This window comes from Peromyscus maniculatus, chromosome 9, assembly GCF_049852395.1.
Source record: "Peromyscus maniculatus bairdii isolate BWxNUB_F1_BW_parent chromosome 9, HU_Pman_BW_mat_3.1, whole genome shotgun sequence".
Lineage (NCBI taxonomy): Eukaryota > Metazoa > Chordata > Mammalia > Rodentia > Cricetidae > Peromyscus > Peromyscus maniculatus.
The window spans coordinates 90740357-90764106 of NC_134860.1; the positions used below are offsets into that span (position 1 = coordinate 90740357).

General features: G+C 37.2%; 1 protein-coding gene and 1 long non-coding RNA gene across 5 annotated transcripts in view; one reads left to right on the forward strand and one right to left on the reverse strand.

Moving 5' to 3' along the window:
• The window catches only part of Pcdh9 (protocadherin 9), an 883393-nt gene that overhangs the window by 41624 nt on the left and 818019 nt on the right, over window positions 1-23750 (reverse strand). The gene's annotated exons all lie outside the window — the stretch shown is intronic.
• On the forward strand, window positions 4303-11407 carry LOC121832392 (uncharacterized). Its single transcript, XR_006076048.2, has 3 exons — window positions 4303-4422; window positions 7666-7771; window positions 10950-11407. It is a non-coding gene; the product is annotated as an uncharacterized LOC121832392 (long non-coding RNA).

Consider the following 23750-nt stretch of genomic DNA (forward strand, 5'->3'; position numbering starts at 1 on the left):
ATGTCTGAGTTTATTTTGATCAATTGAAATCCACAAAAGGAATAAAAGGTGGCAGTCCTAAACAAGGCTAGGAATTCTATCTTCATAGTAAAGGGCCAAAAGTCCTTGCAGTCTGTTCTTCTTTGTGGCATTTATTCTTGGAAGCCTTCACAATTCTTTGATCCAATTCCCTGAAAGATGTATCTTTCTCCATAATTTCATGTATATCCTTCTCAATTTTTCCTCAAGTACCACGCATGAAGCTTCATAATCTATGTCTTCGCTATTAAAATATCCCAGATACAATTATACTATTCAATTATTTTTTCTTTATAACTTAATTTCCATGTTCACTCCATGATACAATTGTGACACAGAACACAAGCTTTTATTACTCTTATATGTTTCCCCTTTTGATTCATATTTTACAAAGAAAAGATGATGGCATAGCCATTCATACTGGAATGTGTAATTTTGAGGGTGATCTTAGTTTTCCAGAATCTGTCTGAACATCAATTTACTACTTCTCAGAAGATTTGTTTCTCATTCAGTTTTCACTACTGACTTATATACACCCCAAGAAGTATTGGAGAAATTATTTTGGCCACTCCACGTAGTTAAAAGGATATTTATTAAATGGCGTAACTCACAAATTAAGTATTGGGTAGGTCGCAGGGTCTGGGGAAGGTGTAATGCAGTCTAGCGGTGTTCTCCGGAGCTCTGCACAGTCAATCTGCACCGGTCAGCGTTCCGGCACCGAGAGAGCGCCCAGAGCGAGCGCTGGCCCATCCAGCTCTCCGGTCCCCAGGCGCCTCCCCTCGCCCCGCCTCGTAGGCGTGACAGTTGCCAGAGTCTCAATGGGGGTTGGAACTTCCAGAACCAAGCTGGGATGGCTACCCACTACATCTCCCCCTTTTTGTCTAAATAAGAAGGTTCTAAACTAATACAAGACTATATACAAAGGAATGGTTATCAAATATTGTCCAGAAATAATGAGAGATAATGACCTTGATAAGATGTAACTACAACCAATGCAAACAATATCAAGCAAGAAACACATACTAAAATCTAGAGAAGTATAGAGCATAGGTAAACAGCATGTTATAAAGATCATTCAAAGGTGTCCTATCCTAAAGAACCTGAACCTAATACTTAATATGTTCTATCTAAGATATTATATATACTAAGTTGTAACTATAACTGCTAGTTAGAATTCTGTTGACGTGAGACACAATTGCTCCTGGCTGCACCAATTTGATCCCGAGAGAATGTTGGGCTTCTAAGACATTTCCATTGGGAAGTTTGTCTTCTTGGCACAAAATGGCCTACTGGGCAAAGAACTGCCCTTGCCTTGATGGCTGACAGTACAAATGCAATGCTCTCCTTTCTGGACAAGCGGGACACAAGGAAAGCGACCACTGTACTCTGCCAAGACAGGGTAAGATGGTCTTTCAGAAATCCTGCTTCTGAAAATGGTCTGTCAGATACTCTAGGCCTGTAGCCAATTTGAATGCACCAACAATGCTGAGAAACATTAGGTGACTGTCCAGGCTGCCAGCTGTCTTGGTCTACTCTTGCAAGATTCCCGAAAGTTGCTTGCATCCATCTACCATTTCTCAGGGACCATTATGTTCCTTCTCAGGTCTTTGATGTGGTTGAAAACTAGATAGTTGTAATTTCCTCAGTTATGATAAAAGATAAGTTAGATATAAAACCTTAAACTCACAAATATAAGATAGATAGGACATCTTCTTTAATATTGTAACTATAATTCTTGCTCGGTAATTGTCTTGTTATATGTAATTTTACCATGTTAAAGTTAAAACCTTCCTTTTTAAAAAAAGAAGAAAAGGGGAAGTGCTGTGGATATTGCTCTATATATAAATAAAACACTGGTTGGCAAGTGGCCAGGCAGGAAGTAGGTGGGACAAGGAGAGAGGAGAATTCTGGGAAGCGGAAGGCTGAGGGGAGAGACACTGCAGCCACCGCCAGGAGAAGAGCTTGTGAAGACGCTGGGAAGCCACCAGCCACGTGGCAAGGTATAGATTTATAAAAATGGGTTAATTTAAGATAAAAGAACAGTTAGCTAGAAGCCTGCCACGGCCATACAGTTTATAAGTGATATAAGCGTCTGAGTGATTATTTTATATGTGGATTGTGGGACTGCGGGGCTTGGGGAACCTGGAGAGAAGCCCTCCGGCAACAAGAAGGACTTCTGATTTAAGAGGATAATAGAATCTTGGCCAAAGATTTATAAAAATATGTTGGTAGTGAGGACAAATTCATCCAGGTGGACTTCAAACCCCTATTTTGCTTAATTGATTTTCTGTTGTTTTTTTTTTTTTTTATTTGATCCCATCACAGTAGATTAAGTAAATAATCATGAACTGACTAAATGGAAAGGGTTACTATTTTCTTGTGGTTGCTAGCACACATTAGCTCTGCAAAGTATATTAAAGAGAGCACTGCTATACCATGAGCAAACTCATTTTAATTTATTTTCACATATAGAGTGTTAGGGCTTGAGGAATGACTCATTCTGTAAAGTGCCTATTGTATAATTATAAAGACATGCATTCAGATTTCTGGTACCCATGTGAAAGTTGACTTCCTTGGCTTAAACACCCTTGTAAAGCTGCAAATGTTTGCCACATTTTGTCATCCTAGCTCTGACTTTTTGTATATAACTGATCAATAAAACACTTGTACATTATCTAGGATAATCAGTTTGGTTGGATAAAACATGAATCACAATAATAATAAATAAGAATATAAAATGATGTATAAAAATGTGACCACGTTTGAGTATTTCAGATTAAATACTATTCCAAGTAAATGATGGGCATCTTTAAAATTTAATTCCTAATAAAATTTGAGCTGGATATTTTACCAAGAAAGAAGCAGAAAATCAAATAAACTAATTTTCAGAAAATATCCAAGCATATAAGTAGCTAGGTTATGATTCAAACCCAGGGATATCTGATGACAAAACTTTTTTACTTTACCATTACTCTTTAGCCACAGGTGTAGGTAGAAGAAATACTGTCTGACTGTGAAATGTGGTTTGACCCTATAGCCTTTCTTTCTATTAGCTTTTAAAAAATGACTCTTAACAATAAATAAGAACTTTACCCTTCATAAAGCAGGGAAAATAGTATAAATTGCAAAAAAAACCTTCTTGTATTTGAAAGCATCATTTAGGAAGAAGACAAATACTACAATTTTTGCAGCAAAAGAGTAATGCATAAAGATCTAAATTTCAGCAGAGCACATGCTGGAAAGTTCTACAAGAATAGACTCCCTAACAACATCCTCTGGATTGCAGCCTCTTCTACAGATAAGCAGTCATATGTGGTAATGAATACATCATAAAATGAACTCTTCCTAACAAACCAAGATGTCAGAGGCACCAGCGAAGGCTGCTATAGGTATCTGTTTACTTTCTTCTCTCAGGAATTAGAGTATACTTTGAAATCCCTTTAACTTGTAAAATTAAAGCACCATTTAAAAATGCATGCATGCAATAATTTGTGGTAGCTTCCAGGATCCTATAAAAAAGCTTCAAGTTGTAGAACATATGATGCTGTGGCACAGTGCTAAAGGAGGATACATGTTTGGACTACTGGAATTGGAGTGAGATTTGGTGGTGCTAAGAGCAAAACCTCAATGTAGACAGGGTATGATGTGTTAGTTACTGTTCTATTTCTTTGACAAGACTCATGAGCAAGGCAGCTTTTAAGGGTAAGTGTTTAATTTTGGCTTACAGTTTCAGCGGGTGAGAGTCCATAAAGGCAGAACAAAGGCATGGTGGCAGGAACAGCTGAGAGCTTATATTCATCCAAGATCTTGAGGAAGAGTGACACTGGCAATACTGTAGAATCCTCAGATCATATCCTCAGTGGCATTGCTCTTCCAGCAAGGTTCCACCACTTAACCCTTCCCACCTCCCCCAGCTGGAAACCAAAAATTCAAGCACATGAGCCACAGGGCCATTCTCATTCCATCCTCTACATTTATCTTGTTTCAATTACTTTACAGCAGTTCAGACTGAATGTGAGAAAGGATATAACACTCTGGAAATGTAACGCTCTCAATACACAATAAGTGTTAAATATTAAGTGTTAAAAAACACATATAAGTGTTTTTAATATGTGACTTTAAAATGGCAAATAACCTTCTAGGGTGCACAATCCCCAACAGATAGTTAAATGGTGTCTTAACTTTGCAGATAGAGAAACAACTAAGCTAGGTTATTTGAAGACAATTAAGCTAAAATTCAACTTAAAGCTTTATATGTTCTCTAAATTTTGAAGGATAAAAGCTGTACTAGTGACACATGATACTTTTTCTTCATTTTTCCTTTCATATCCCAATGGGGAACTGCCTTCGTTCCTGTTTCTATAACTGAGAAGAGATACCATGGCCATGGCAACTCTTATAAAGGTAAAATATTTAATTGGCTAGCTAACATTTTCAGAGGTTTAGTCCATTATCATCATGGTGTGACATTGTGGCATGCAGGCAGACATGGTACTGGAGAAGTAGCCAAGTGCCCTAGATCTTTATCTCATAGGCCTCAAGAATGAACTGAGTCACTGGGTGTGGCTGGACCATATATGAGGCCTCAAAGCCCACTTCCATAGTGAAACACTTCCTCCAACAAGGTCATACCTACTCCAAAAAAGCCACACCTACTTACAGTGTCACTCTCTATGAGGTTATGGGGGCTAATTACATTTAAATTATCACAGGAACTCAGTTAAAAATTCTATATTTTAATTGCTTTGTCAAACTAAGACCAGATTAGTGTCTCTTGTGTCATATAAGGATTATTTTCATCATAATTCCAAGTCCACAGATCTCTTCACAGATAAACATACAGTTTCATTTTAAAAAATATAAATTATAGCCGGGCTGTGGTGGCACATGCCTTTAATCCCAGCACTTGGGAGGCAGAGGCAGGCAGATCTTTGTGAGTTCGAGGCTAGCCTGGTCTACAGAACGAGATCCAGGAAAGGCACAAAGCTACACAGAGAAACCCCTTGAAAAACCAACATATATATACATATACATACATATATATATATATATATATATATATATGTGTGTGTGTGTGTGTGTGTATGTATATATGTATATATATATATATTATTTTAAACAATTGAAATGAATAAATAAATAATCTTTTTTTGGTTGGCCATGGCCTACCCTATTCTACTTAGGGAATTTTCCATTCCTGAAAGAAGAACTTAGAAATAGTGTGAATATGTAAAATACAAAATAATAAGTATAATGATTATGGTGATGAAACCATATTAAAATGTAAGCGCAGCAAAGCAATATTTGGAATATGTAAAATGAATAGAAAATCACTTCATTATAAACACAAAAAGTATTATGATTTAAAAATATTAAATATTTACATATCTTATATTTTTTCTAGTTTATTTTTCTGTCATTGTGCTCTGACAACACCTCTAGATAAAGGGTTTATTTAGCTTAAAATTCCAAGTTATAGCCAGTGAGGGACGTTCAAGGCAGGTCCATGAAGCTGGTCACATCCCACTCAACTTAGAAGCATAAAGAAACGAGTGCCGCCATCCTTGTTTGCCTGGGTGTTTTCTCTTAGCTGACCTCCTCCTCTCATACTGTTTCAGATTTCCTGATTAGAAAATTGTGCAGCCTACAATGGGCTCTGTCTTCCTACACCAATTAACAATAAAAAAAAAAAATCTCACGTAGGCAATAGGCATTCCCACAGGAAAAATCTAGATAATTACTCTTCCCTGGTGATTCTTGGTAGCATCAATTTGATGGTCAAGCCAGTGTAAGGCTCAAACACAATTATGACTTTGCATTCAATTTACATATTTTTAGAAATTTAATTTTCCTGAAATTTGACTCTAAAATTGTTTCCTGAAAGTTAATTTGGCATAATGCTTTGTTGTTGTTGTTGTTTTGTAGGGAAAAATTAATTATTTCATTGCCCATTCAGTATTGATATACCCCTAGATCTCAGCTCTTATCATGGGGATCCATGAGTAACTGAGATTTTTATGGACTATTTCAGGTGTATAGCATGACTTCAACCTTCATTATTGCCTTAGATTTTTTTTTTTTTTTTTTTTTTTTTTTTTTTTTTTTTTTTTTTTTTTTGGTTTTTCGAGACAGGGTTTCTCTGTGTAGCTTTGGAACTCACTTGGTAGTCCAGGCCAGCCTTGAACTCACAGAGATCTGCCTGCCTCTGCCTCCCGAGTGCTGGGATTAAAGGTGTGCGCCACCACCGCCCGGCATTTGCCTTAGATCTTTTAAAGGCTTAAAATATTCGATTGTAATCCTATGATTCCATATATTGAACTATTCCCATTGAGTGAAACTCATCCTGATTTGAATGTTAGAAAAACCCTCTCAACACACAGAAAGAAAAATAAATTTTAGCTTCAGAATAATTTCTAGTAATGGTTTTCAATTCTGAGTCCTTGCTATTAGAGAACTCTCAAATTACTTCAAATTTTACAAGGCATTTTTGAGATTAAAGTCATCAACAAACCTTATATTATATTATATATTTTATATATTATATTATATGCATATATAAAACAAAACAAATAAAAGACACTGTGGTCTCGATTTGAGAAAATTGATTCCAAAAGTAAATTTAATTAACTACATCTTTGGCATTATCTATTGAGAGAAATTCTGCCTTTCAAAGGTCAATGTTCTTATAAGAACATGACAAAAGAGTTGAAAAACATAAATAATGAAAGTGTAAGAATGGCTGAAATTAGTGATGAATTTTACCTTACACTGGGTTCAAAGGAGCCTAACACTGACAAACAATATGTTTTCCATGTGAACCTTCTATGATCTAGTGCATTAATTAGACAGCCAATACTTGATGTTTCCATTCTTTTTTCCCCCTGCTGGCTTATCTTTCTTTCTTATTTCCCTTAGGCAAGGGACAAAATTATTATACTTCTTATGTCACATGCATCTGTACACTAACATGCTATATAAAGACATTACTTGTTGTGATATCACTAATTTAAACAGTTTTGAAAAATGAATAGTTAAGATGAGTATTTGTAGACAAATTTCTAAATGGTCTTATTAAATAAAAAACACAGAGCCAAATATTGGGGTGAAAGCCTTAGAGATCAGGGAAACAGGAAAAGCCACCAGCCAACCTTACCTCACCAACTCTGCAGCTTCCAAATGCGAGCTAGTTCCTGTCTACCCATGCCTTTATTGCCTTGCTTTTCTGCCCTCTCATTGGCTCTTAGCCCATCTACCTCACTTCCTTGTCAGTTTCTGTCTGTACAGACCTCCAGGTCTCTATGGTTGTTACTGGAATTAAAGGCATGTGTCACCATGCTTGGCTCTGTTCCCTAGTATGACCTTGAACACACAGATACCCTGCCTGCTAAGTGATTGGATTAAGGTCGTGTGCTGCCTGACTTTGTTTACTGAAAATGGCTGGTCTTTTCCCCCTGATTTCCAGACAAGCTTTATTTATCAAAGCACAAATAAAATATCGCCACATTTCAGCACAAATAAAATGTCACAAGTATTTTAACTAATTTTATTGTAGTGAAGATTCAATGCCACAACACAAAAATCATATGTGAGAAAAAAAAATTCAGTGTATTCTGATGTATTTTAATATTTTGTTTTCTACCTATTTAGGTTAATTTGGAAACTCAACAGCACTCTCAAGGCGAAGAGTACTTTTTTCAAGCTATTATAAATGGCATCGAATGCTTTGTCTTCTCAGAATAATTCATTGTGAAAGGTATGTGTAGGGGTTTCTCTGTGTTAGAAATTCTATCTGCCCTGGAGCTAAGTTGCTTCTGTGGAAATGAGATCCTGACCACTGTACTGATGGATGCACACATAACTGACTTGTTCAATTCTAATTTAATTCTGGAAATCTATCTCCTTTATGACTTTAATTTTTCTGACATGAAAACATTCTATCTTTTTAGGCTTCCATTGTTTCTGTAGAACAGAAGTGTTCCTTGGTGGAGGGTGTGGGGAAGACTGTAAGATGCAGCAATAAAACATATCACAAAAACAATTTTCATATTGGCAGAAAAGCAACTCCAAATAACCGTAACTTGAAACACTGTCAGAATCTTGGCAGCTGATGATATATGATTATTAATGAGAACTTTTACTGCAAACATGAGTATTGTTTACTTTCAGGAGACTTGAGTTCTTCACACACACCGTAGTGTAGAAGTATAAAAGAGAAGCAGAAAAGTAGAAGCAGAAATGAGAAAAAACACAAGTTTCATTCCTAACAAAGACAGACTTACCAATTTTAAGATTGTGTAAGTGAGTTGAAACAGACTCAGGGAAATATTCATCACAATTTCTCATAGTAATAAGAAGAAGGGCACAAGGGCAACACTAAAGTGAACTTTCTAGATCTGCATTCCTTCACTGAACTCTTGTCTCCTAGATAATCACAGTTCTCTGGATCGTGGGCTATGTAACTCATTAGATTTTTTTTTTCTTTTTATAAAAGTTGTATTTCACTTGCTTTTCACATCACAGACATTCTGCTGCAGTTCATTAGTATAATTTATCTAAAGTGTAATGAGACACTCAGAATAAATTTGGTAAGCAAATCCACCATATTGCAGTTATAGTATTTTTGCTAAGTTGTATGCATTGCTTTATTCTACATTAAGAAACAAACAAAATAGAACCATTCATTTTGCTGTAATTTTAATCTTATTGAATGTACAATTATAGTTGAGTCAAATAGCAGGATGGCAAATAGAGGGTTCTATCCACATTTGGAGATGTTTCAAGAAGAATTTTACAGCAACATGGGCTTTCTCAAGTTAATTTCTTTGGTTTCCTTCATCCCTTCTATCATATAAAAGTGCTTTTCTTTATTCATTTTCATCAGCCGTTGGGTGTATAATTTTAATTCTCTTTGAAGTGAGTTCTCTCAATGCCTATTAAAACCTATTGTTCCCTAAGCTTAACCATGCATTGTCACCAGGGTCCTCCTTTACCACCCTATTCAGGGAATTGGAGGCAAGAGGAAAGGAAAGATATGCCTTCTCAAGGCAAAGCTTCTCCACTATCTTCTTCAAATAGAGACTTAGGAAATAAATTGTGCGATGATGTCATGCTATTTTCAAATCCTTGGAATTAATTTGTGCAGACATTAAATTAAATCTATGTTGTGAAGAGCAACTCATATTTTGCAAATCCAGAGGATCAATTATTTTTTCTTATCATCAGCTTGTCTGAGCAACTAGCAAATTTTCTTAGTTTTTAGAAATATAATTGGGGAACAGGAGAGATATGGTGGGTTGTTTGTTTGTTTGTTTGTTCATTTGTTTGTTTTCTTGAAGAGATTGTTTTCATGATGACATTTTTTTTTCTGTTTTGCAACTTGCTTTTATGGCCCTAAACAAATGAGATTAGAATAAATCTAAAAGATGTGAGACACTGACAGACCTTGTCTAGATTTTTAATAACAAATTAAACTTAGTTCTTTTTATGTTTACCTATTGTTTGCAGTGTGATAAATCAATTATAACAGCTAAGAATGTTCTTGAAGATATATTTCAAAATCCGCCAAATATATGCTATTTCACTGTTGGTGGCGATTCTCGAAATGAGTGTATTTCATTTTAATAAAAGTGTTCTTCCTAATGTACAGCCATATACTACCATTTAGCAGCATTTTGACCAAGCTGGACCCCACGCATCACTGGTACCATAAAATTATGCTAGCTATGTATGTTATAGACATCATAGTTTTCATTATATTTTATAATTCACATGTGATTCACATGATGAGTCTATAACAAACAAGGAACTCTCACAGGTATCTTTATAGATGAGCAGTTCATGGAAACACTTTCATGGAAATTCTTACATTAAAACTCTAGTCATGGTCACCTCTACATCCCTCATTATACAAATCATTTAGTTAACCTTTTCAAGACCATCTGAACAAGTAACTAGTTACTATGAATAATCATTGGCAAGCAGATAATGATTATTTTCACAAAATCTAAATTGCTGGATATTGTTTGATTACTAAATTTTCTGCTTGTAGTAATTATAAAGTCCATATACTGGAAAAGACTGCAGTTTAATTAATAATGACTTCATTCATTCAAAGAAAAGCAGGGCATCGTCTTTAAAAAGGAAATAAATTTTACTAAAAGATGTTAAATTCATAACTGACTGGAACGAAGCTTAATCTAAATCTTTGGAGTGGTGTTTCTTTTCATTCCAAGAGAATTTATTTAACACAGTTTTGTTCTGACTATAGTTTTCCTTGCATAAAAACAGATGTCAGTTCTACATTCCTATTATAATATTCAAGTATTTTGAAAAATCAGAAATTAGAGTGCATACTCAGGCAACCTAAGAGGCCATTGTAGATGAGATAGAGTATTTCACATGAAGGTAACTAAACTTCAGATCATGTTTTTCTTTTGTGAAGCACTATGTGGTACAGAATCTGGAGCAATGGCTTATTTTTCCTGGCAGATTTTTAAAAACTCTGAGCCTAGGTCTTACCTTAGATCCCCTAAACTTGATGTTGCATTTAACAAACTAGTAAGTGACTCCATTCACACTAGAGTTCAAGAACTACCAACCAAGCCAGGTGGTGGTGGTGCACACCTGTATTCTCAGCACTCAGGAGGCAGAGGCAGGTGCATCTCTGAGATTGAGGCCAGCATGGACCACAAAGTGAGATCCAGGCCAGCTAGCACTACAGAAAAATCCTGTCTCTAAATAAATAAATGAGTGAGTGAATGAATGAATGAATGAATGAATGAATAAATAAATAAATAAATAATAAATAAATAAATAAATAACTAGATAGATAGTAAATAAAACAATTATGGGTCTGGAGAAATAGCTCAGCACTTAAGTGCTCATATTACTATTTCAGAGGACCTGAGTTCAATTCTTATCATTCATGCCAGGTGGCTTCTTGTAAATCCAGCTCCAAGGAATCCAGCGGCTCTTATTAAAAGAAAAAAAGAAGAATGAGGAGAAGGAAGAAGAAGGGAAGGAAGAGATGGAAGGGAGGAAGAGAGGGAGGGAGGAGGGAGGTAAAGAGAAAGAAAGAAATGAAGGAAGGAAGGAAGAAAGAGAGAAAGCAAAAGAAAGGAAAGGAAAGATCTACCAGCCTAACTAAAGACCCCTGATTTTTTTAAATTGTCACTGCATAAGCAACACAGAGAAAAACAAACATCTTATGTATCTGCAGCTGTGGAATACAACATGTATACTTGCACTGAGCTGGCTTTCCTGAACTGCTCCTGTACAAAGAGGCACAGGATTATTGTACAATGATGGCCATAAATCTCCAGAATGAGGCCATAGTCAGGGCAGAACAGAGGCACAATGCAGGAGAGCTTGCAACTCCAGTGTGCTCAGGGGAGACATAAATATGCACACTGGAAGTGTATGTTTACATACACTTTGCTAGCTGCTGTATTGGCTGCAAGCTGTAACAGGACAAGTGCCTACCTCAGTTAGATTGAAGTTTCAATAAAGCTGCAAAATGGAAAAGAAAAAAGAAAGAATCTTTCCCCTTTTGTCCTGCACTGGGAAAGACTGCGCTTTAATTAGTAGTGACCTCATTCATTCAAAGAGAAGCAGGACATTGTTTTTATTTATTTATTTTATTTGTTTGCTTGTTTGTTTGTTTTGTTTTTTCGAGACAAGGTTTCTCTGAGTAGCTTTGCGCCTTTCCTGGAACTTACTCGGTAGTCCAGGCTGGCCTCGAACTCTGCCTGGCTCTGCCTCCCGAGGGCTGGGACTAAAGGCGTGCGCTACTACGCCATGCACAGGGCATTGTTTTTAGAAAGGAAATATATTTTATTAAAAGCTGTTAAATGCATAACTGACTGGAATGAAGCTTAATCTCAACGCAGAGATTCTTAAGGATCCACACTGTGTTGTGGCCTCTATCTGTGGGAAACACTCAAATGTCAGGTCTGAGTGAATTGCTTTGATCTTACCGTGGCCAGCTTTCTATAGATTCGAGAGCAAGGTGCTGATAGAAGAGAAGGGTTAATCCTTAGAAAATGTTGGAGCCAATAAAGATGATAAGGTCTGAGAGACAAGCAGAGCCAGTCTTTTATAATTTAATATACATATTTCCTTGCAATAATAACTAATTATAAAAGCAACCATGAATTTGAAGGAAAGCAGGGAGGGTGTGGTGGTTTGAAAGAAAAAGGTCCCCATGGGGAGTGGCATTAATAGGAGGTGTGACCTTGTCTCAGTATATGTGGCCTTGATGGAGGAAGTGTGTCACTATGAGGACACAGGTCTGCTATGTTCAAGCTACGTCCGGTGTGGCACACAGTTGCTTCTGCTGCCTGTGGATCAAGCTGCAGAACTCTCAGCTCCTTCTGCAGCACCATGTCTGCCTGCACACCCGTGTGCTGCCATGATGTAAGGGACTGAAGTTCTGAAATTGTAAGCCAGCCCCAGTTAAGTGTTTTCCTTTATAAGCATTGCCATGATCACGGTGTATCTTCACAGAAATAGAAACCTTAACTAACACAGAGAGGTATATTGGAGGTTGTGGAAAAAAGAAAGGGAAGGGAGAAATGTAATGAAATCATAATCTCAACAAAATACAGCTTTGAGCAGAGAATACCCTGTTTCTCTTTGTTCTGTATATGTATAAACATTGCTGATGCTTTTAGGTACGAGATGACCTTTGTTTACTGGCCAGCCTCTGCAGGGTACTACTTAGAAATTAAAGACATCCAAACTCAGAATGTTCCAGATCCTTTAGAAGCTTGAAAGAGTACTCTGAGGATTTTAAGCCTTGGCTATTTGAATAACACTACTTCAAAGATAGCGCAATATCATTTAAGTGCATGCTTCAACATTAAAAGAAACTGCACTTCTGATTCTGAATTTGCTTTGTTATTTGAAAATGTCACCCATGTACATAACACACTTTGTTCAAATCTATCTTCCCTTTAATCCCCCACCCCCACTTTTTCCTACCAGCTTTGTGTGCTACAGGGATGGCTGGCTTCCAGACTACTGTCCTCCATTGGAAAGCGAAGAGTGTGAGAGAGAATGGCACATAAGCCAGAAGTAACAGGTTAGAAGATTAAAAATGAGCATGGAAATAATTTTTTTTAGTTCAGGATTGCTCATCTCTCAAATATCATCTTTGTTTTAAGCCAGATAATGTCTAACATTGTCTACTAAAAAATAAATGATACGATATATTGGTAACCACATAAATTTTGTGCAAAGATTATTACTGGACAGAAAAAATTTGACTGAATCTAGGAGCAGCTCAAACGTGTACCTAAATATTAATACAACCAAGTGAGTGCCAATTTAATCAATGATGCCATAGTATACTCAAAGAAAGTCCATGCTTTCACAACACAATGAAACAAGCATGCAATTCATGTCACGAGCTAATCTATGAGTTTGGAATACAATTTTCAAAGTGAAAAATACATTAAAAGAGGCAAAATTTAATTTTAGAATGCTGCCCTTTAACACTAGGATGGCAATGTTTGTATGATGTCTTTATTTTTTGACATACTAAATATTTAGCTTGGTAAAAACCGTAAGCCTGCTGCTACTGTCATTAGAATTTCATAAGGGTCCCATCTGTAAATGCAGTGCAGCTTAAACCCAAACACGCATACACATCTCCTGAGAAGAAGATAGACACAGGCCTGCTGACACATGAATGGGATGCTTTGTCTAACTAACACAAAAAAATGTAAATGAATTACAGAGGACGAAAACTAAGGGATTCAAAGGCTTTCTTGATTGCCTTCTTTAAAATGCCAAGAACTTAAGCTGGCCTTTCTTATCTTCCACTACAAGTGTGTGACACTTTAGGAGGTCTTTCTTATTGTACTATAATTCAGGGATTGTTCCAGCTCTGTGCTCCATGCCTTTTTCCAAAGGGCAGCCGGCGATGTATAATTCGGGTAATGAACAGCTGCATAATTTAAGGGTCGAGCTAGTAGGGCACTGTTCCTTATTTGTGTTGCTTTAGCAGTTGCCAAGATGTTCCAGGCCTCTTTAGGAATACGATTTTTTGACTGCTTTATTTCTCTCAGATGATATATGCTGGAGTTTGGTTGTATTCCAGAAAGAGAATTTTATCAGCAGAAGTACCAGAGCAAGCTTTTCTCTCATTTTACTCCAAAGGGCAACAGCACTGAGCTATAATGAGGTAATTTTTTTTCCATCCATGCACACACTGTGTTCTATCAGGCAAGGTTGTTTAAACCAAGTCCCGTCCCTATCCAAAGCATGATGGACTCAATCACGGAGCTATCAAAGATATTTCCACAGTACAACCCTCTTATACAAGGCCAATCTCCTGAACATTCAAAAGGACCAGGCAAGGAGGCCCTTCAAGATGAAGACTGCATGCTGATTAATCAGTTACTTTATTTATCCTGTCTTGGCAAGTATTCCTTGTTTGTAAATAAAAGGTTTACCCTGGATTTCCTGTAAACTAAAGAGCATAAGGCTGGCTTGGACTGCATTCAGAGAGGAAGAAAGCTGCCTGCTGTCAAAGCAACAGAGATCGCAATGTCCACTGTCATAAATACCCCTTCATGTGTCTTGAAGCATAGACCGAGTCTGAGCTAATCTAAACACAATTGTCATTTCATCAGAATGAAGCGGAATAGGCAAACTTAAAAGGAAAAGTTCTTTCCTCTTTTTAACTGTAACACTGTTTGAGAGAAATTCCTCAAATGCAATAGAGTGTGCATTCTGCAAGACAAAACATGGAGGAAGGAAAAAAAAAACTACTGATTAGACAGGGCATCATTTTGCAAGAAATAAATGAGTGTGCTCTTCCACTTATCAGATACTAAGCAGCTAATGGGAAAAAGATGTGACAAACCACAAAGACTAGGAATTGTCTGCAAACTGGCAGGAACAGTGATTTGCTGATGACCCAAATTATTTTCAAGCAGTTTGGCACATCTCTATTTGTCACACTTACACAACCAAGCCAAATGCATTTAATTAATACGACACAATTTCCTTTCTTTGAAATAGGAACAAAACAGCAAGCATTTCTTGTTTGCTGGAAAAGACCCCAAAAAGCAAGAATTATAATCCCCTTGCCATCATTTGTCTTCTGTTATCTTCTATGATTAGCACCCAACCATGGCAAACATTCCTTCTTGATGAGAAATTCTGTGGCTGCAGAAACATCTCTGCTGCAGGTTTTGTGTGTACACAGGGAGACATTAGAAACACGGCTACAGAAATAAACTGGAATGTACAAGCAATTCACATTTTCAGGTTTTTTTTCCTCTTCATTCTGAAAGCAAAGTGAAGATAGTTGTCTTCATTCTGGGCTTGGGAGATGTTTCAATGAGTAAAGCTTTTTACTTGTAATCTTGAGGGCCTAAGTTCAAATGCACCCAATTCACATAAAGACAGTAGCACATGTCTGTAATCCTAGGGTTCCTATCTCAGGACATGAGAATCGGAGATAGGAGACTCCCTGAGAGCTAATAGCTCTGAAGAGCTTGACTGGCATACTCAACAGTTAACAAACAAGAAAGAGAACTGGAACTAACCAGGTTGCCTTCTGGTCTCCAGTTTTACCATGCCGTGAATGCACCAATATACACATATATCATGTAGTTGGAAGTTTCCCTGTATCCTAGCTGGCCAGTGGTCAGGACAAAACTCTCTCACTCATGTCCCTCAAGTAAAGACACAGAGGCTTATATTAATTATAACTGCTCAACCATTAGCTCAGGCTTATTACTGACTAGCACTTACACATAAATTAACCCATAATTCTTATCTATATTTAGCCACGTTGCTTGGTACCTTTTCTCAGTTTTGCTTTGACATCTTGCTTCCTCTGTGTCTGTCTAGTGACTCCTGACTCATCCTTCCTCTCCCCAGAATTCTCTTTGTCTGTTTGCCCCACCTATTCTTCCTGTCTGGCTACTGGTCAATCAATGTTTTATTTACCAACCAATCAGAGCAACACATATTCACAGCATACAGGACAATATCCCACAGCAACATCATACACAAACACATCCATAAGATTCACACAGACACCCTTAATTAGTCAATAATGAAGTTTCTCACTAGTGTATAAGTCTACAAATCATAGTAGTTTAATGAAATCATCAGTACTTCAGTGGCCCATCTATTGACAAAGTGAGGGTTTTCTGGAAAATACCCATGGAAATTCAGGAAAGAGAAGTGTCATTCTACAATCCTTCCCTTGATAAGGTAGACAGCAAAGTTTCGGTGTTCAGAAAGCACTGGTTGGAATCCCTTGTCTTTGATTCTAGTCTCAGTCCTATCCCCAGCTGGCTGTGACAGGGAATCCAGCTGGCATTTCACACCTCTGTAAAATGAATCCCCATGGATTCCAGTTGTTCCCCTAGGTGTAGAAAGGCACAGATCACAAAAGCTGCAATTTTTTTTTTATTAATTTTAGAGAAAGGGAATGCAGTCAACAAGCCTTTGTGAAAAAGGCAACAAGAGTGAAAACAAACATGTTAATCTCACCACAATAAACTCATTTTATTTTATCAAATTTAGAATTACAAGCATGTTTTAATTCTCTCAAACCCCGAGGGACTTTGCCACAAAAGTATACATTTTTATAACTAAACATGCACCTTGTATTACAATTATAAGTTATAGCCTGCTATATAATTTTTATACACTGGCATAAAATTTACCTAGCAAGGAAAATTTAAGAATGTCTCTGAAGAAAAATATATTAAATCTCACTTTCAATTGCATACCAAGTGCATGTTAATGTGTTCTTGTTTCTGAACATATGTAATGCGCAAACAGAATGCAAGAGTGAGCTGCATTTACTTCTTGAATTTTAATCATTTCATTGAGTTGCTCTGTTTAGGTTAAAAACATATCCATAGCAGCACAATTCCCTTATCATTTAGTGTACTTAAGATGGAGAAACGGTTCAGGCCTTCAGCTATTGAACAGACTACAAATTAGAAATCAAAACAAGTGTCAGAATAAGAAAGAAAGGAATCAATCACTCAGAATTGAACCACTCCCCAAAAACTTGCTTCTGAAATCACCTGGAAAGTAAATTCATTGTTTCTTTCTGCCTGTGCTCACTGAGAATATTCTTCAACAAAAGCTAAACATGTAGTATCTCAGCCCTTCCTACTTCCTCTGTACTAATCCTTCTCTGGCTCCATTTTCTTCCTGGCCAATCTTTCCCCTCTGGTCAGACGTTTCAGTGGCTTCTTGCTAGGCCACAGAGCTGATAGTAGGCTTTAAGCCATGCCCACCCTGCTAATTCTCCACTGTGCAAAACACTGTCCCTCTCCTCTTTCTTTTTCTCTCTTCTGAGCTGCCAGTTCTTTTCTAGCATCTCAGAAAGCATTGCTGACAGGTTCTTCTACTAGTCTGTGCTGTTCAACCTCAACTTGACCCAGGCCATTGTTTAACAATTCCTTTAATCATTGCTTATTGACTCTTGGGACACTTCAACCTGGTAGCTTACCTTAGGCCTCAGTCCAGGTCTAACCACTGTTTTGTTGGCAAATGCCACTTGATAGTTAACAGAAAATCTTGAAGGCCTGCCCCACGCCCTTGCAGAAACTCCTTTCTTATTCCTTCAGAAAAACACAATATCTACTCTTCTCTTTCTAATTGTTACCCTGTTTTCTTTTACTGTGAGTTTTCACATCCTGATATTTTTTTCTTGCTCACCATACTACTGTTGTTTGTTTGTCAGCAAAAATCTCCACAGAACTCAGAACTTTACAATAAATTCTGTCTCCTTCTGTAGACTCCCTCCAGTGTGGAAGTGTTCAATAGCTATCCCATGTTAGCACAAAAAAACTCAAGAAATAAACTTCAACAGCAAAAATAATGTTTGCCTTAATCTAGTGTTTTATCTTTATAGTGCTTACACACTGACAAATTCCCTTGCTTTTTGATACTAAACTCCACTGATTTAAACAAATGCATAATAGGCCCTACTTCCATGTCATCCTGTGAATCAACAACTTCCCATTGGATTAGAATATTTTCTCAAGGCCATGTTCTCTACCCTGTGAACAACTGCATTCCTTTCCTCTCATCTGTGTTCCCCCTTCTGTGGCTCTCACATTTCCTAACACACAGTCCCCTTTCTTCCTCTTCAGCAGAAGTTTCAGGCTGGGATTTAAGTTATCCACATACACACACGTCTCAGATATAAATGAAATCCGAAAAGTAGATGACAAATACATCTGCACTTAAGAACTATCTACAATATTAGCTCCTGGGATTACAAGTTCCTTTATTCCTCAGAATGCTCAAATGGCAGAATTGTGGAAAACATAAAGTCTTAGCAAGATAGGAACTGGATACCTATACAAGCAAGGTCAAATAGATGGGCAAAAATTTATCCTATAGCAGCCAGCAAGTAAAGCATGAGTCTTAGCCCACTTCCAGGTTTGAAAACCAACAAAAACTCAGCAATCATTGAGCCTCAAAACTCACCAATCCCTGTGTAGAGTAAAAAAGCCAAGGAAAGAATGTTTTGGCCTTGACTTGCCTCCAAGCAGGGCAAAAAAACAAAAAACAAATAAACAAACAAACAAACAAAAAACACCTATCTCTGAGCTTGCCCTCAAATTAAGCCACAAAAATCTCACCAATCCCATGCCAATTTGGAAAGCTCGACCACCACCCCACAAGAAACTCTATAAAGCCTACCTTCTGCTCAGTTCTCTGCTGCTTCTTGCCTTAGCAGAGGCAGCCACCTTCCTCTTGTGTCTCTCCCAATAAATCCCTTGTGTGAGGTTTGTTGTGCAGGTACCTTTCCTGCTCACAGCTGTAACACTTCCATCAGGGGAACCTCTTCCCTCAGATCTGCAATAATGTCCATCAGGAAAGATTTTTCCTTCACAGCTGCAACATCTCCACTGGGGAAGCTTTCCCTTCAGAACCTTCAAAAGGAAAGCCTTGACCCTCAGAGCTTCAGCAAGTACATAAACAAGTTTATGAAGACAAGCCTTGGTTGCTTTAGGGCAAGAATGATTTTAACATAAACCTACATTTTCTACTTTGTTCTCCTCTGTTTCATATTTCATCATCTTGTTGATGGCACATTACTGCTGCGGCATATTTGCTATGCTAAGCACAAATGGCTATGCACAATGCATGGGGCGGGGGAGAGGAGATTGCCTCCTACTTTAGCATCTGACAATAGTGCTTTGCTTTAGGAGATTCAGAAAATATACCATAGCTTTGGTAAATCATGGGGCAATTGGAGAGCTCTTTGCACAACAGGAGTTCCTACAGTCCTGGCATGTGCTAGCATCATCAAAATAGCTGATGAGAATACAATGGCTTCTGCAGCTATTGGGCATAGTGTTGCTGATGGTAATCTCCAATACCTGTATTACAACTTAGGGAATGGTATAAGGGCCATCCGTTATATAGATCAAAGAAGGAAGGGGAAGAGAGAGACTAGGGACAAGCTAGGGGAGAGGAGCTTCCGGAAGCTGAATATTTTATGTGGTTGCAAGGGGTTCAACAAGAGGATCTTTTCACCTAATTTAACTAACTTCATTGTATTTTATCTCCTGAAGTGTATATTCAGAAGAAATTTCTAATTAAAAAAAAATATTATATGTCCTGGTTCTTCCTACATGTTCACTTCACTTCATTTCCTGTCTAAATTAAAGGAAGAACCTCTGAAGTAGTCTATTCCAGTCATGTTTTCTAACCCACATTTCTAGCTGCATCAAAATGAATCTTCGGGTGCTTTTCAGATTATGTCATTCTTCTCTGCATACCTCTCTTCTCACTGGACTTTAATCGTGGCTCCTTTAAGAATGGTTACACTCTTCAGGAGAGTCAGCAAATTATCAAAGGAAAAACAAAATGTTTTTCTTCATGCCAAGCAGCATTGCTAACCTTGCCTCTTGTGCATTGTTACAAAGATAATGAGGCAGCTGTATATATCCAAGATGGTGGACTGTGTAACCCACAGGGCAGCCATTCTGATATTAATAGTGATGGAAATTAACAACGGTGTTGTCAGCACTGATGCTCTGTAAGGAACTTGATCAGAGCTGACCCTATGCTAATCTCTCTCATCTATGCGTCCACCACATCCTGTCTACAACCTCATCATTTAGGTGTCAGAGTTATTGTCTTTGACAACTTAAGTCAAAGTTGATATATATGCCCAGCAGGCTCCGTGTGTCTTGAGTAAATTCATTTAAAGAGATTTAGAAGATAATAGGCTTGCTATGGAAGCTATCCTGCAAAGGAACTTGGCTGCGCCTAGTTAGAGCTTTCATGGAAGAATTCTCCCACTGCAAACAATGCCAAACGTCACCAGCCATGAAGCTATTTTTGTATTTAGTGACTCATGATCCCTTTAATTCAGGTAATCAGTGAAGGAAGAAGCAGGAATAGTTCATTTATCTTTAAAGAAAAATATAGTGTTTTCTTTAATCTGGTGAATTTTTATGAAATAATGACAATGATAACAGAATTTCAGATCTCCAAACTCTTGGGAGTGACAATTCTGTTCTAGCACTGAGCTCAGGTGGTTCAGATGGCCTCGTTTAATTCCTATGTCAAAACCTTTAAATATTATTTCCTAGATATTTCACTTGAGAAATTGAATTTTGAAGCTATTAATGTATATGAATAATATTATAAAGGCCAAAACAGCTACCGCATAGCACTCTAAGCTACATCTTCTCAATATGAGTGCTCTACAGGTTACTACTCCTCAAAATCAAAATATAAGTTGAGTTTGCATCACACATTCCTATATTATATTGCATTTATATCTTTCCTCTTAAATTATACTTAGTTTTATACAATGTAACATTCTCCAGAAAATTCCTTCGCTTTAATACCAGATAAACAGCTAATCTTTGTTACTGTGTAAACCATCTTGATGTTTGTTTGGAATGCTTTTGACTTTTTATAAACTCTATATAACTGTATTTTCTGAATCTTATAGTCCTAACATATCAGCACAGCTAATGTGGCGCTTAAACCATGCATGCTCATGTCTCATATTCCTGGAAGCTGAGAGTTCTAAGACGAAGGTGAAGACAGGTAAGTTTCATCCTGACACTGTTCTAATACCTTACAGACAACCACTATCCATCTGCGTGCTCACAGAAATGTCTTTCTCTTCACAGGCAGAGACAGAGGGCAAGTGAGTTTCTGCTGTCTCTTCTTGGCTGGTGCCCCTCCTTTAGGACATGATTTAATTTTAATTCTTTCTTTAGAGTGAGTCTTTCCAATTATAACCACACAGAGAGTTAAGGCTTCACATACTATTTCTAAGGAGATATAAATATTTAGTTGAGAAAACAAGCTATTTAGTTACTGGTCCTCTATAATATATGGTACAAATAGTTGCAGAAAGTATTCAGGGGAGCTCACAATTCTAAAATAAGACATTCATTGTCACAAACATCTGGCAACTTCCAGATGGATCACAGCTCTGAGGAAAAATAAGTGAATAATTCTTCCATTCTGACCTATCTGTGAAATGATAACTATGACCTAATACAGCTTTGATCAATACAAGTGTACATACAGGCTGTAAAACCGCCTCTATAACCAGGAGTGTAATCCTCCATTTTACAGATTTGAAGAGCCAATCAATTAAATGCTGGATAAGGTCAAATATTATCGATCTAAGATTCAATGAAATACCTTCCTTTTACCTTCCCTTCTTTTGATTTTTTTTATGTGATCTAAGAATGGTTTTCTTAAAATATATATATTTATTTTTTCAGCAATGGCACTTACATACTGGTAGAAAGAGAGAGGTCCTTAAAAAACATAATGATTTGCTGGCACTGTAATCGATAGTGTTATAAAACCTTGGAGGCAGGAACAGTTGAAAATAAAAATATTAATGCCTGAACTTCAAGAGCATACTTAAAAAGCAGAGTTTAAGAGAGGTTCTTTGCTGCGGGGAGGTAGACAGTACATACATCAACTTTGACAACTTCCCACAGTGTATGGATGAGTGTTGAAAATAAAACAACATACGGTGCTATTGATGCGCTCTTTCTTTACCACTTTTTACTCAAGTCTGATTTTTAACATAATCTAAGGTTATTTCCTAAAATAAGGTATTTGTGTCCATAAAATTGATTGTTTATGTACATACATACTCATTCTTTTCCACTTTTTTGTTTTAATTGATACTTTCTTGTTACATCTAGTAAAATTTTCAATTTTTATTTGACAATCTAAATTAAATTATAATTTTCATACTTATTTAATGCAAAGGCATATTTTAATTTTTGCACAAACACAGTGCAATGTTTTCTGTGTGTGAACCTGGTATCAGTTTGAGGTTGTCTGAAATTTTGTCTCTGATATATACATGCTTTTTTTTTTAATGTGGAAGATAGAAGCTTTTGCCACTGTGCTTTTATCTGACTGTGTCCAGGAACTAGTAAATAGAGAATTGTAAATATTGCATGTTTGGAAAAATTCCACCTGGCACAATTCAATCTCTGGGTGGCTAAACAGTCTGGTAAGACAGAAAACTCTTTTGTCAGCACTTCTTGTTAATCTAGAAACAAACAAAAAATGCTTTCAGTACACTTGGGTGATATTTTAAGAACACAAAATATCATTTCTCTTTTCACTTATTCTCATTTACTTCATTCATAAACATGCACTTCACTGGTCTCAGAGGATTTTATTGTCTTTACTCTTATTTTAACTAATCTCTCTCCTCAAAATTCCTGTAAAAGATAAGTTTAAATATCAGTTTCTTTCCTATTTTTGTAAGATTTCTTTTCAGCACTATGAAAGACTTTTTGTCATGCTTAAGGAAACTGTTTTTAAAAGGCAAAGTGAAATCTAAAGGCATTGAGCTGAGGACGTGGCTTGGCACATAGAAAGCTGACTGGGCATGCGTTAGGACCTGAGGTCAAATCCCAGCACCAACATAAAAATACCTACTTGCAGTGGCATGAGCAAGGGAGACAGAGGCCTGCTGGCCATCCAGACTAGCTTCATTGACAAGCTCTAGGTTCACTGAGAGATCATGTCTCAAAAACTAACGGGGCTATCAAAATGGCTCAGTGTGGTGAGGCCTGAGAATCCCTCTTTCCAACAAGACCTGCAGCTCCCTAGGGCTCTCTCCACAAGATATACAACAGTGACAAGACTATGGGACAGGGTGAAGCATATTTTACCAGTCAGTCTAGCAGCATGTGTTCAGATAGGACTATTTTTTTTTTTTTTTTTTTTTTGGTTTTTCCGAGACAGGGTTTCTCTGTGTAGCTTTGCGCCTTTCCTGGAACTCACTTGGTAGCCCAGGCTGGCCTCGAACTCACAGAGATCCGCCTGCCTCTGCCTCCCGAGTGCTGGGATTAAAGGCGTGCGCCACCACCGCCCGGCCCAGATAGGACTATTTTTAAACTGCTCACTGGAGTAACACTTTAAGTTAAGCAGACCCTGTCTTCATGTCTAATCTCTATGGTTAACTGAAAAACAAGTGTGGTTGATTCCCTTACACACAACTCTATATTTGAAAATTCATCTATGTGGTAAAAATTTTCACCCAAATAATAATAACAATAACAATCATAATAGCAACTATTCTTACTTTGTACACATTAAGGGACAGGATCATTCACAAAAGAACAATGTATGTTGTTTACATCTGAAGTTAACATTTTCTGCATTTGTGAAACTGCTTTTTTACATTCTAAAAAGCACATTTCTCAGATTTTAAACAGTCTTTTTAT